Below are 11,236 nucleotides of genomic sequence, written 5' to 3' on the forward strand. Positions count from 1 at the left end.
TATGATTCTTTTTTCTAGACTGTGAAATATATCTGTAAGAGTGAGGGATAAATTAATTTGACAAACACTATTGACCACTGATTTTGTGTCAAGCACTGAGTTCATCAGTCAGGTAAACAAAAAATGCTTGTGTTCACCTGAACACCTAAGACTAAATAAGATAATGTACCTGAAATAACTTTGAAAATATTAATCACTCTGTAGATGTTAATTAATACATCTTTGAGAGCCCACCTATTTTTTTTTTCCTGGAAGTTGCTCACACTTGAGTTGCCATGCTGCCAAATCTTCCTTCTTCAATCAAAAGGACCATCTCCATGGAGCCACCTGACTTTGTAATTCTATTTTACTGCTTACTTCTGAATTTTAGGAATGCTAGGAACGCATTTTCTTTTCTTTTTTTTTTTTTTTTTTGGTGAGGAAGACTGGCTCTGAGTCAATATCCACTGCCAATCCTCCTCTTTTTGCTGAGGAAGATTAGCTCTGAGCCAACATCTGTGCCCATCTTCCTCCATTCTGTATGTGGGACGCCGCCACAGCATGGCTTGATGAGCAGTGCACAGGTCCATGTCTGGGATCTGAACATGCGAACCCCAGGCCACCAAAGTGGAGGGCATGAACTTAACTGCTATGCCACCAGGCCGGCCCCCTAGGAATGCATTTTCTCATTTTAACAAACATTGAACACGTATGTACTATGTACCTGGTACCATGCTATTACCTGAGATACTTTCAGCATCTGTTGTTCTGCTTAGCTGTACACAGAAATCTATATAATAGATTATCTATAAGAAACACATAGCAGAAAAAAATCAAGAGGAAATACTGGATCCTCATCTTAAATGTTATATCCATGTTCAAAATAATGGTTCAATTCATTTTTAAATAAAATATATAAACACAGAGTGACTGTGTCAATATGTTTCTTATGCTTTGTTTTGTTCTTTCCACTTGTCTTAGCATCCATATTTCCTGATGTCACCCAACTAACCTAGGGATAGAGAGGTGAGGCATAGCAGAGTGGCACAGAAATTACCCAAGGATGTATTTATCCTAGTTGAGTAAATGACTATACTATCAAGGTTCCTTATAAAATTCTCCATTAACGGAGGTAAATAGGTGGCCTGCATTCACTCACTATAAATAAGGGTGGGAGAAGTATCTCCTCCCTGTCTAAAGTCCAGGTCAAGCAGCTGCTCTCAGGTAAGACAGTACTTGGTTGTATCTATAATAAAATGTGTTGGATGAATTTAAGCTGCATCATGGTAATTTAGTTTAAATACAGGGAAGAATTTCTTGTAAGTGAACGTAAAGACAATAACTCACCTAGTCTTCTGGCATTGCTCCTTCAACATCTCTATTTGTATCCCTACTAATTCTCCACATGTTGAAAGGTAAGACCCTCCCCACTTGCCCCTGGTACCCGATCTCTACACCCTCCCAGCTTTTGATATAGTTAGGACTCCCCACGTTTTTGTTCACTTCTGTGGGCCTGATGCCTATTTAGAATTTCCAAATCCCATATAGATGTTTTGTTTTCATGTGTTTGCTAATATCAACAAAAGCTGCCTCTTATGTATACATTTATATATATTTCCTGACACATGTAATAACCAAACCCCAAAATACCATCACTGGCTCATCCTCACCATTGTTTAACTTACATTTCTCATTGGTTTATGCTTACTGCAGCACATTCATTCTATTCAGTCTCTTAAGTCTACTGCAATCTGATTTATCAACTTTTAATTTTGTCTGAGCACCAGAAGCAGTGTGGCACAGTAAGATGACCACAACTTTGAAGTCAGACAGACCTGAATTCACACACTGGCTCCATCATATCAATCGATGGGAACCTTCAATAAGTTCTTCACTCTGAACCTAGGTCATCTCACCTGAAAAGTGGGGATGTTAGTCACAGCCTGTTAATGGTGCTGTTAGATTAAGGTAACACATGTAGAGATGTGTAGCAAAGATTCTGGGTCAGTATTAATTTCTCTTCTCTCTATGAATATTAAAACTATCCTCTCATCTATCTTCCAACATTTCATCAAGTTTATATTTCAGTGCAGGCCCCAGACACTGAGACTGCACTGCCTCAGGCACCACACTCACAGGAGACAGGCACTGTTTGCCTCCATGGTAAACTTTGTAACACTCCACAGGCACTGTTCCTAAATTTGGAAAAATATAATGAGGGAACTTCTCAAATCCTTCTCTATAAATGCATAAATCAATTAAATCAATGAATTAAATTAATTGAATCCATGACATTTTCAATCATAGGAACAGCATTTTGTCATTCTAGGAAACTGTATAGGTATACATTGTTTCAAAAAATCATCATGTGATGACAAGCGATTTTCATCTGCAGCAGGATTGAACTCCAGACTTTTCTTTATGTAAGAGATGACTAATAATCTAGAAAATTGAACTTCACTTTATTCTTCCTAAAAGAATAGAGGTGTTTTTCCCTTTTCTTGATTACTCATACTTTTTAGAAACTAGAGAAAGATAAATCTCTTTGTCCTCTTTTCCGAAAATCTTCAGGGGCGTATTCCAATTCATGTCCAATTACACATCCATATATTATATTGATAGAAATTAAGAGTTGACTAGAGTGAGGTCACCTGGGCGATGGAGATCGCAAAATGGAAATCAGTCCCAGACTATCTGGTCCTGCCTGATACCAAGCACATGCTACTCCACCCGTTCCTTAACCCTGCTTTTTCCACTTTAGAAAGCACAGCAATGTTGAGAAAATATGGGCAAGCCTATTATGTTATGCATAAGTTTTAGTCAGAATAGAAATTTTATTATTTTTTATAGATCTAGAGACTGTCCTTGGATTAGATGAAGAAACAATACGTTGGAAAATGTCAAAGGAACAAATAAGTTGAAAACATAGATGTCATTTACACCTCAGCAATGACAGGATACAAAATCTGTTCCATACTTTTTTAGTACAATAAGGAATAAGGGCAATTTCTAAAGTGAAGGAATTTAGCAATTTACAATGGTTTATATATATACATTAATCTGTCTATAAATATTATTTATTACATTGAAAATAAAAGGTTATTTTGAGGGTTAAATGCAAAAAGTAGACACATTACTTGTTTAAAGTATTATTAAGGAAATAATGGAAGGAATGATGATTTATACGTGCACATAACATGCACACTAGCAGCAGTGGTTATTGTTATCACTACTAGTAATTTCTGAGAAATTAAATTGTTAATTCAAAGGAAATTGAGTCTTAAGTGTTTGAACAAATAATGACAAATGGACCTTTTACCTGATCACTCTTTGGCCATATGAGTGTGCAGTTCTCCTGTAGCCCAGCAGTCCTTACTAATCTTTCTAAATTTGTTGATTAAAAACAAGCATTTTAATTAGTATTCCTTTGGCTGGTGATGAACTTGAATATTCTTCCTATATTACTAGTAGTTCTTTTGGGGAATTCCATTTTAATGCCTTTTGCCCAATTTTTATAGTGTCATTTTTTTACTACCCTACAGTAAACACATTTTCCAACTGAATGTCTTACATGCTTCAAATATTTCCCCCAATTGGTAATTACCCTTTTAATTCTGTGGAAGTTGTTTTTGCAATAAAATGATTCTTCGTATTTTAACATATCAAGTATATCAATCTTTACCTCTATGGTTTATATCATTGATGTCATTATTAGAAAATTCTCACTCAACGATTCTATAAATATTTACCTGCATTTTGTTTTAAAATGCATGTGGTTTATTCATAATTAAATATTTAACCACCTGGAATTAATTTAAATATATATTGTGATGTATGCTTTATTATATTTTTTTCAAATGGGTGATTTACTCAACTTTCTTTTATTCAATAACTCACTCTGTCACTACTGGTTTAAGAAGCTTCCTTTATACTTACCTAAATGTTTACCTAGGCCTCTTCCTGTACTTTTAATACTGCCTTAGGGTTGTATTCGTTTCCAAAAAGGTACTGAGTTATTTTAATTAAATCAGTGCCTAATGTAGTAATTTAGCTACAATTCTTTGTATTATTAATTCTTTTAGTAATCATGGCAAATTCTTCTACACTGGTGTAAATCTCTGTCAATCCTTTCAGATGGTGAATTTCTATTCTTGGCTTTGTATGTTTGTTTCAGCTTACAGTCAGTTTCTCAACTAGGAAACACTGCAATACCTCGCATTTTATTTTAAAGATGATATGGTGGGTATCTTTTCTGAGCTTTACATATCTCTTACTTTCTGATGAAACTAACTGGACTGGATACCAGATTTTGCCAAAAATTCTACTGAAATTAATCTATTGCTTTCTGACACTCAATATTCATGAAAGAAATTTAAATCTAGCCTTATTTTTAAGTTTTTTTTTTTTTTTTTAAGGAGGACCAGCCCTGAGCTAACATCCATGCCAATCCTCTTCTTTTTGCTAAGGAAGACTGGCCCTGGGCTAACATCCATGCCCATCTCCCTCTACTTTATATGGGACGCCGCCACAGCATGGCTTAACAAGCGGTGCGTTGGTGCGCGCCCAGGATCTGAACTGGCGAACCCAGGGCTCCGGCAGCAGAGCGCGCGCACTTAACCGCTTGCGCCACCAGGCCGGCCCCTTATTTTTAAGTTTTTTTGAACCGTTACTTACACATCATAAAATAAGTATACTCCAAAGTCTCTACTTTGTGCATTTTTACTTACATATCATAACTATACAATTCAAATATTTTTAGTGAACTTCTAAAGATGTGCAATCATCACCACAATTCAGTTTTAGAACATTTCTTCATCACCCCAGAAAGTTCCCTGGTGCCATTTTGCGTTTAATCCCACTCCTATCCACAGACAGTGCCAAACAGTTTCTGTCTTTAAAAAATTGTTTTTTCTGGATTATTCATAAAAGTTCATTGTACAGTATGTCGTCTTTTACATCTGGTTTCTTTCATTTAGCGTAATTTCTTTGAGGTACATCCACATTGTAGCATGTAACAATATTTTTTTTCTTTTTATTGCTGAGTAGTACTCCATTGTATTGGTGTTTCACATTTTGTTGACCAATAACCAGTTGTTGGACATTTGAGTTGTTTCCAACTCAGGGCTATTATGCCTAATGCTGCTATGAACATCCATGTGCAAATTTTCATACACATAGGCTTTCATTTCTCTTTGATAGACTCCTAGGAGTAGAATTACTAGATCATATAGTAAGTTTATATTTAGCTTTTTAAGGACCTGCCAATCTGTTTTTGTGGTGGTACCATTTTAAATTTCCATCAGCAATATACGATGTTTCCAGTTTCCCCACATGCTTGCCAACAATTGGTATTACCTTTCTTTTTGATTATAGCCATTCTGGTGGGTGGGTAGCAGTATTTCAATGTATTTTGAATTTTCATTTTCCTAATGACCAATAATGTTGATCATCTTTTCCTGTGCTTATTATCCATTTACATATCTTCTTTGGTGAAATATCTGTTCAAATCTTTTGCCCATTTTTAATTGGATTCTTTGTTGTATCATTGAATTGTAAGAGTTTTTTTATATAGTCTGGGTAAAAGTTTTTCTTGCAAATATTTTCTCCCAGTCTGAGACTTCTCTTCATTTTCTTAATGGAGACTATTGAATTGCATTGTTTTTTTTGGCAGAAGACTGACCATTTTTTGACTTTTTCTTTTTTTTTTTTTTTTTTTTTGGTGAGGGAGAGTGGCCCTGAGCTAACATCTGTTGCCAATCTTCCTCTTTTTGCTTGAGGAAGATTGTTGCTGAGCTAATATCTGTGCCAATCTTCCTCTGTGTTTTGTATGTGGGACACTGCCACAACATGGCTTGACAAGTGGTGTGTAGGTCCATTTGATAATTTTTTTTAATGGATCATTTTTTTGGTGTGGCATCTAAGAATGTTTTGCTTAATCTATGGCCACAAAATTTTCTCCTATATTTTCTTCTAGAAGCTTCAGGTGTTTAACTCTTATTTTTAGGTTTGTGATCCATTTTGAGTTAATTTTGAGGACAGTGTGAGGTAAGGGTCTACTTTTTTTTTTTTCTTTTATTTCTTTTGTTTTTGTTTGTATGGTTATATCGAGTTGTTCTAGCACCATTTGTTGAAAAGTCTATCCTTTCCCTCATTTAATTGTCTTGGCACCTTTGTTGAAAATCAATTGACTATATACTGTAAGGGTTTAAATTAGGACTCTCAATTTTATTCTGTTGATCTATATGATAATCTTTGTGGCATGTATCTTGATTATGTTAACTTAAAGTTGTTCTGAAATTTGGTAGTATAAGTACTCTAATTTGGTTCTTCTTCTTAAAAATTGTTTTGTTCATTATAAGTCTTCTGAGTTGACTCATAAATTTTAGAATTAGAGTCAATTTCTACAAAAAAAAAAAAAGGCTGCTGATACTACATTGAATTTATGTATCCATTAGGGATCCACAGCCTTCTTGACAATAGTGAGTCTTCTAATCCATGAGCATATGATGTCTCTCCATTTACTTATATTTTTAAATTTCTCTCAACAAGATTGTGCAGTCCTCAGAATACAAGTCTTGCTCATTTTTTGTACTTTTTTCTTATATATTTTGTTCTTTCTTTCCTGCATAGTGAACGAAATATTTTTTAAAATCGTGTTTTGTTTTGTTTTGTTTGTAAAATCAGTCTGATTTTAATTTATTTATAGGAACTATTTTTTTCTTCCTGAAAACTTGTAGTTTCTTTTTTCAGATTGTGTAAGTCAAATATTTCATGTATATTTCCATCTGTACTGATTTTACATGGAAAACAATGAGCTCTTTCAATCTCTTTCAGTCTTTTTTTTTGGAACAGTCATTTTTCTTCCAGCTGTTTTGATTTATTTCTCCTGGGACATTAATTCTTGGTATTTTGAATTTTCAGTTTTTGTTCTTCTCAAATATCATTTTTCTCGTTATTTCTTTTCACCATTTTTTCCTATGCATTATGAGAGAATTTTTCAAATGTATTCTCCAAATTGAACTGATTTAAACTATTTTACCTCAATTCTGCTTTTGTTATATTTCACGTTTGCTTTAACTCGATTATGTTTCTACTATCTCATTATTTTGGCCTTTCTTTCTTTCGTTTTCTCTTTCTTTCATAATGCTACATGTTGCTATTACCTGAATTACCTTAGGATATTTTCTTAGTTCCACAGAAGTTTTAACGTCTATGAGAATGATGACTGAGACTTTAAGATGTGATAGACAACGTGCTTTGTGATTTACAGTCATTATTACATATTCATATATGCTAATACTCTGAATTGTCAAGACATTGTTCCCTTTTTCCTTAATGTAATATGTTAAAGATTTCATGCTAGTAGTTTTTTTTTTCCTTTTTACAATCCCTACTGCAAATCAAGATCTTTTCATAATTTTTTTCCCCAATTAACTGTGTGTGTGGCTTACTCATGGCTGCTGTCTCCACAACATGATTATGTAGAGTGCAGTTTGATATCCAGTTCCAGTATCTAGCAGCCTACAGTTTCACTAAGGTAACATCCATGCCACCAACACTGTCTAGTTCTTGGACACTTTGAAATGTTAGAGGAAATTAAAACCTAAATTCCCAAAATGTGTCGTTGCCAAATTTTCTTCTGTTTCTTCTTCTGCTGACAAAGATGTACTTGAGTGAATATTCATTTCAAAATTCAATGTGTCTCTACCAATGCCCCCTGTTTACACTATTGTCTTTGGCTAATTTTCATGAGATGACATGTCTGGTGCAAGGAAAACGTCCTAGATCACCTTACAGTTAAGCGTCTTAGAAAAAGAACTGTTTGGTCCCCATTTTTCATTTTGGAACAGACTCTGGATTCCTGAGTGTAAACTGTGGTAATGGTGTTAAGAGCTGTCCTATATTTTGATTCAATCCATCTCCATATTCCTTACTTAGGAGCCATTAATCACCCTCAAAAAGTTCTAGATGTAGGACTTCTATCAGTTTTAACATTAGTACTCTTTAGTGTGTTCCATTTTTCCTTTACCTGTGTTGAAAATTTAATAGAAAATTGGGAGAGACTATTTCAGGTAATACTAGCTAAAGTTATTTTCCAATGGAAGTCTATTTTAAGTCTTAGAAAGAAACTCTGAGAGTAATATGCAGCACAAATTAGAAATAGTTGCAATAGAAACAGAAATTGATGATCAGCAGATGGGAGATGAGAGGATATTCAGATTTCTGGATTAGGCAACCTGATACATCAAGCTACCACAGATCCATAAAGCTATTAATCAAAACGGGGAAAACAGAATTTACAGTTTTAGGGGACTCATTCAGATGCAGTGACATTGTGCTTGAGTTGACTTTGAGCTATTTATGTGGAGAAATCAGAGTTAGATATATGGACCCAGTATTTAGGAGATTAGCCTGGGATAAAGGTAAATACTTTAAAGTAGAAAAATAAATGAATGGAAACCATTGTCCATGAAATCCCTATGGAATTGAAAGTATGTTGAAAGATAATATGTTTGGAGAAATAATCAAACTAATTTTTGTTTACATTCATAAGTAAGTTATGCAGTGAATTACATGATAAAACTTATAAAATGGGCATACTTAATGGAAATGATCTTGGATGGCTTCTAAAGGAACAATGGAAATCTTAAAGAATTTAAACATATTTTAAGCAATATCTTCATTTTTGTAATAAACATGTTATATCCACCATAGATATAACAGAATTTGAATTCTAACATGAAATATTATGCTTTAGAATTTACTATTTGCTATAATTGTCTTATTAATTTATTTACGTATCATCCAAAACACATGCAATGCTGAAATAAAATTATTTTGACTCTGAACCATAGAAATCTTAAATAAGAGATTTGCAAACATAGACATCTCTAACACATTTGCCTTATTTTCTAATAGAGAATTATAATATTGTTGAAGTGACATATCATGATTATCATTATCGTTATCATCATTATTATCATTAGGAAGTGTAGCATAGTTGTTAATAGCATAGGTTCTAAAGTCTTATTTTCTGATTCCCAATATCCTCTCTTTCAGATTTTATAACCTTTGGCAATTTATACAAACTTTTAAAATTTACTTTATGCATCTGTAATAAAAATACCTCTCTCAGGTTTTCCATAAGCTCAATGAAATAATCTGTGTAAAGTATTTAGAAAATTGTATAGTACATGGTCTTATCATTCATAAAATATTGTACATAGTAATAAACCTGTAAGAAATCAAAGGCCAAATTAAGGACCAGGGTGTACATGCTACAAAAAAAAAGATTATTATTTTCATCATTGATTTTTACCATAACAGAGGCAGGATCCACAATGGTATACAAGGCAGTATTTTAGTGTTAAAAATTAAGAAAACTATCAAGCTTCAGATTCACAAGAACTGAAACATCTTTCTTCTACTTCCTTCTAGTAAATTTATGAAATGAGACAGGAAGAACTGGGATTATCTGAGGAGGATTCTTAGGTATATGTAGTCCCTGAAAAAAGATGCTTCCCTGCTATGTTAAGATGAATTTTCACTTAGAATCTGAGTTTAATAATTCTAAAATTCTAAGGAAAAATTAGTCAATTATTTTCATAGGTCAAGTCCTACTCGTGGTGAAATACCATATTTCAGGAAAGGCAAATAAAATATAAATCAATTAGCAAAATCATATTAAATATCTACTATGAGCAAATAATTCTACTAAGCAATAATTAGCTAAAAATAACCCCTTATTCTCATGAGACCATATTAAAGCTTATAATCCAGCGGAAGCATAAAAATGTAATAAAAATATTGAGATGAGTATGAGGGAGTAAGTGATAAACACCAATAAATTTAGCAAAGTAAATTGAAAATGATTGGAACTTAATTAAACATCTTATTTCAGTGATGAATCTCACAGACATAATATTGAGTGAAAGAAGCAAGATACAAACAGTATATATTGCATGATTCAATTTATATCAAGGTCAAGAACATAGAAAAGTAACTATGGTAATAGAAGTCAAAATAATGCTTATTATAGGAGAGGACACTAATGAGGGTGAGGCAGTAGGAAGCCTTAAGAGCCAGTGATAATGTTTTATTGTTGACCTTGGAAGAGGTTACATGAGTGTACGTAGATGCCAAAATTCATTTTCTGCACTTTACAAAATGTATATTAAACTTTAACTAACAATAATTTAAAATCCTAAATTTTGAAAGTCAAAATCTTAGATGAGAATTCTGCTCTTACAGACCATAATGCCAACCTTCCATAACTCCACTTTCCCTACTTTCCTCTTACCTGGCGTCCCTGGACTTGAATGGGCCCATGCCTGGATCTCCATCCCCTTCTGCTGCCTCTATTTCACTGCCCTTTCTGGGAACACCTTGATCCTGTTCACAGTCCTCACTGAGCCAAGCCTCCATGAGCCCATGTACTATTTCCTCTCCATGTTGTCCACCACTGACATTGGCTTATGCATCTCTACACTGGTGACAGTACTGGGAATATTCTGGGTCAATACCCGGGAAATCAGCTTCAGTGCTTGCTTATTACAGATGTTCTTCATTCACCTCTTCACTTTCATGGAATCTTCGGTGCTCCTGGCTATGGCCTTTGATCGTTTTGTGGCCATTTCTAACCCCTTGAGATATGCTACCATTCTAACTCATGCTAGGATCACAAGAATTGGTTTGGCAGTCATTACCAGGGGGACTGTCATTCTGACACCACTAGTCCTGTTTTTTAAGCATCTATCATTCTGCACAGGCTTGTGCTCCGTCACTCCTACTGCTTCCACCCAGATGTGATGAAGCTCTCGTGTTCAGATACAAAGATCAATAGTGCATTTGGACTAACCGCAATTATCTCTACCGCTGGAGTGGACTCTATCTTTATCCTGCTTTCTTGCATCTTGATCATTCGCTCCGTTCTCAACATTGCTTCCCCAGAGGAGAGGAAAAAGGCCTTCAGTACCTGCATTTCTCATATCACTGCTATGGCCGTGTTCTAAATCCCTGTGATCAGCCTGTCTTCTGTTCACAGGTTTAGAAAATGTGCTCCACCCTATGTGCCCACACTCATTGCTAATGTATACTTGCTCATTCCCCCTGTGATGAATCCCATCATCTATAGCGTGAAAAAAAAAGCAGATTCAAAAAGCTATGCTCAAACTTGTATGTTCCAAGGGAACTCGTTTTTAACAGTTACTGCTCCCGTTAAGCTCTAGTTCAACATCAGCGAAAATTTTTCACAAAT

The 11,236-nt window shown here is 34.4% G+C and overlaps 1 pseudogene; it reads left to right on the top strand.

The window, feature by feature from the left end:
- The first annotated feature begins 8,617 nt into the window (after positions 1-8,617).
- LOC101394744 (olfactory receptor OR51C1-like) lies at positions 8,618-11,181 on the top strand (annotated as a pseudogene).
- The last annotated feature ends 55 nt before the right edge of the window (positions 11,182-11,236 follow it).

Source organism: Ceratotherium simum, chromosome 7 (genome assembly GCF_057802395.1).
Source record: "Ceratotherium simum simum isolate JZ-2026a chromosome 7, ASM5780239v1, whole genome shotgun sequence".
NCBI classification, from domain to species: domain Eukaryota; kingdom Metazoa; phylum Chordata; class Mammalia; order Perissodactyla; family Rhinocerotidae; genus Ceratotherium; species Ceratotherium simum.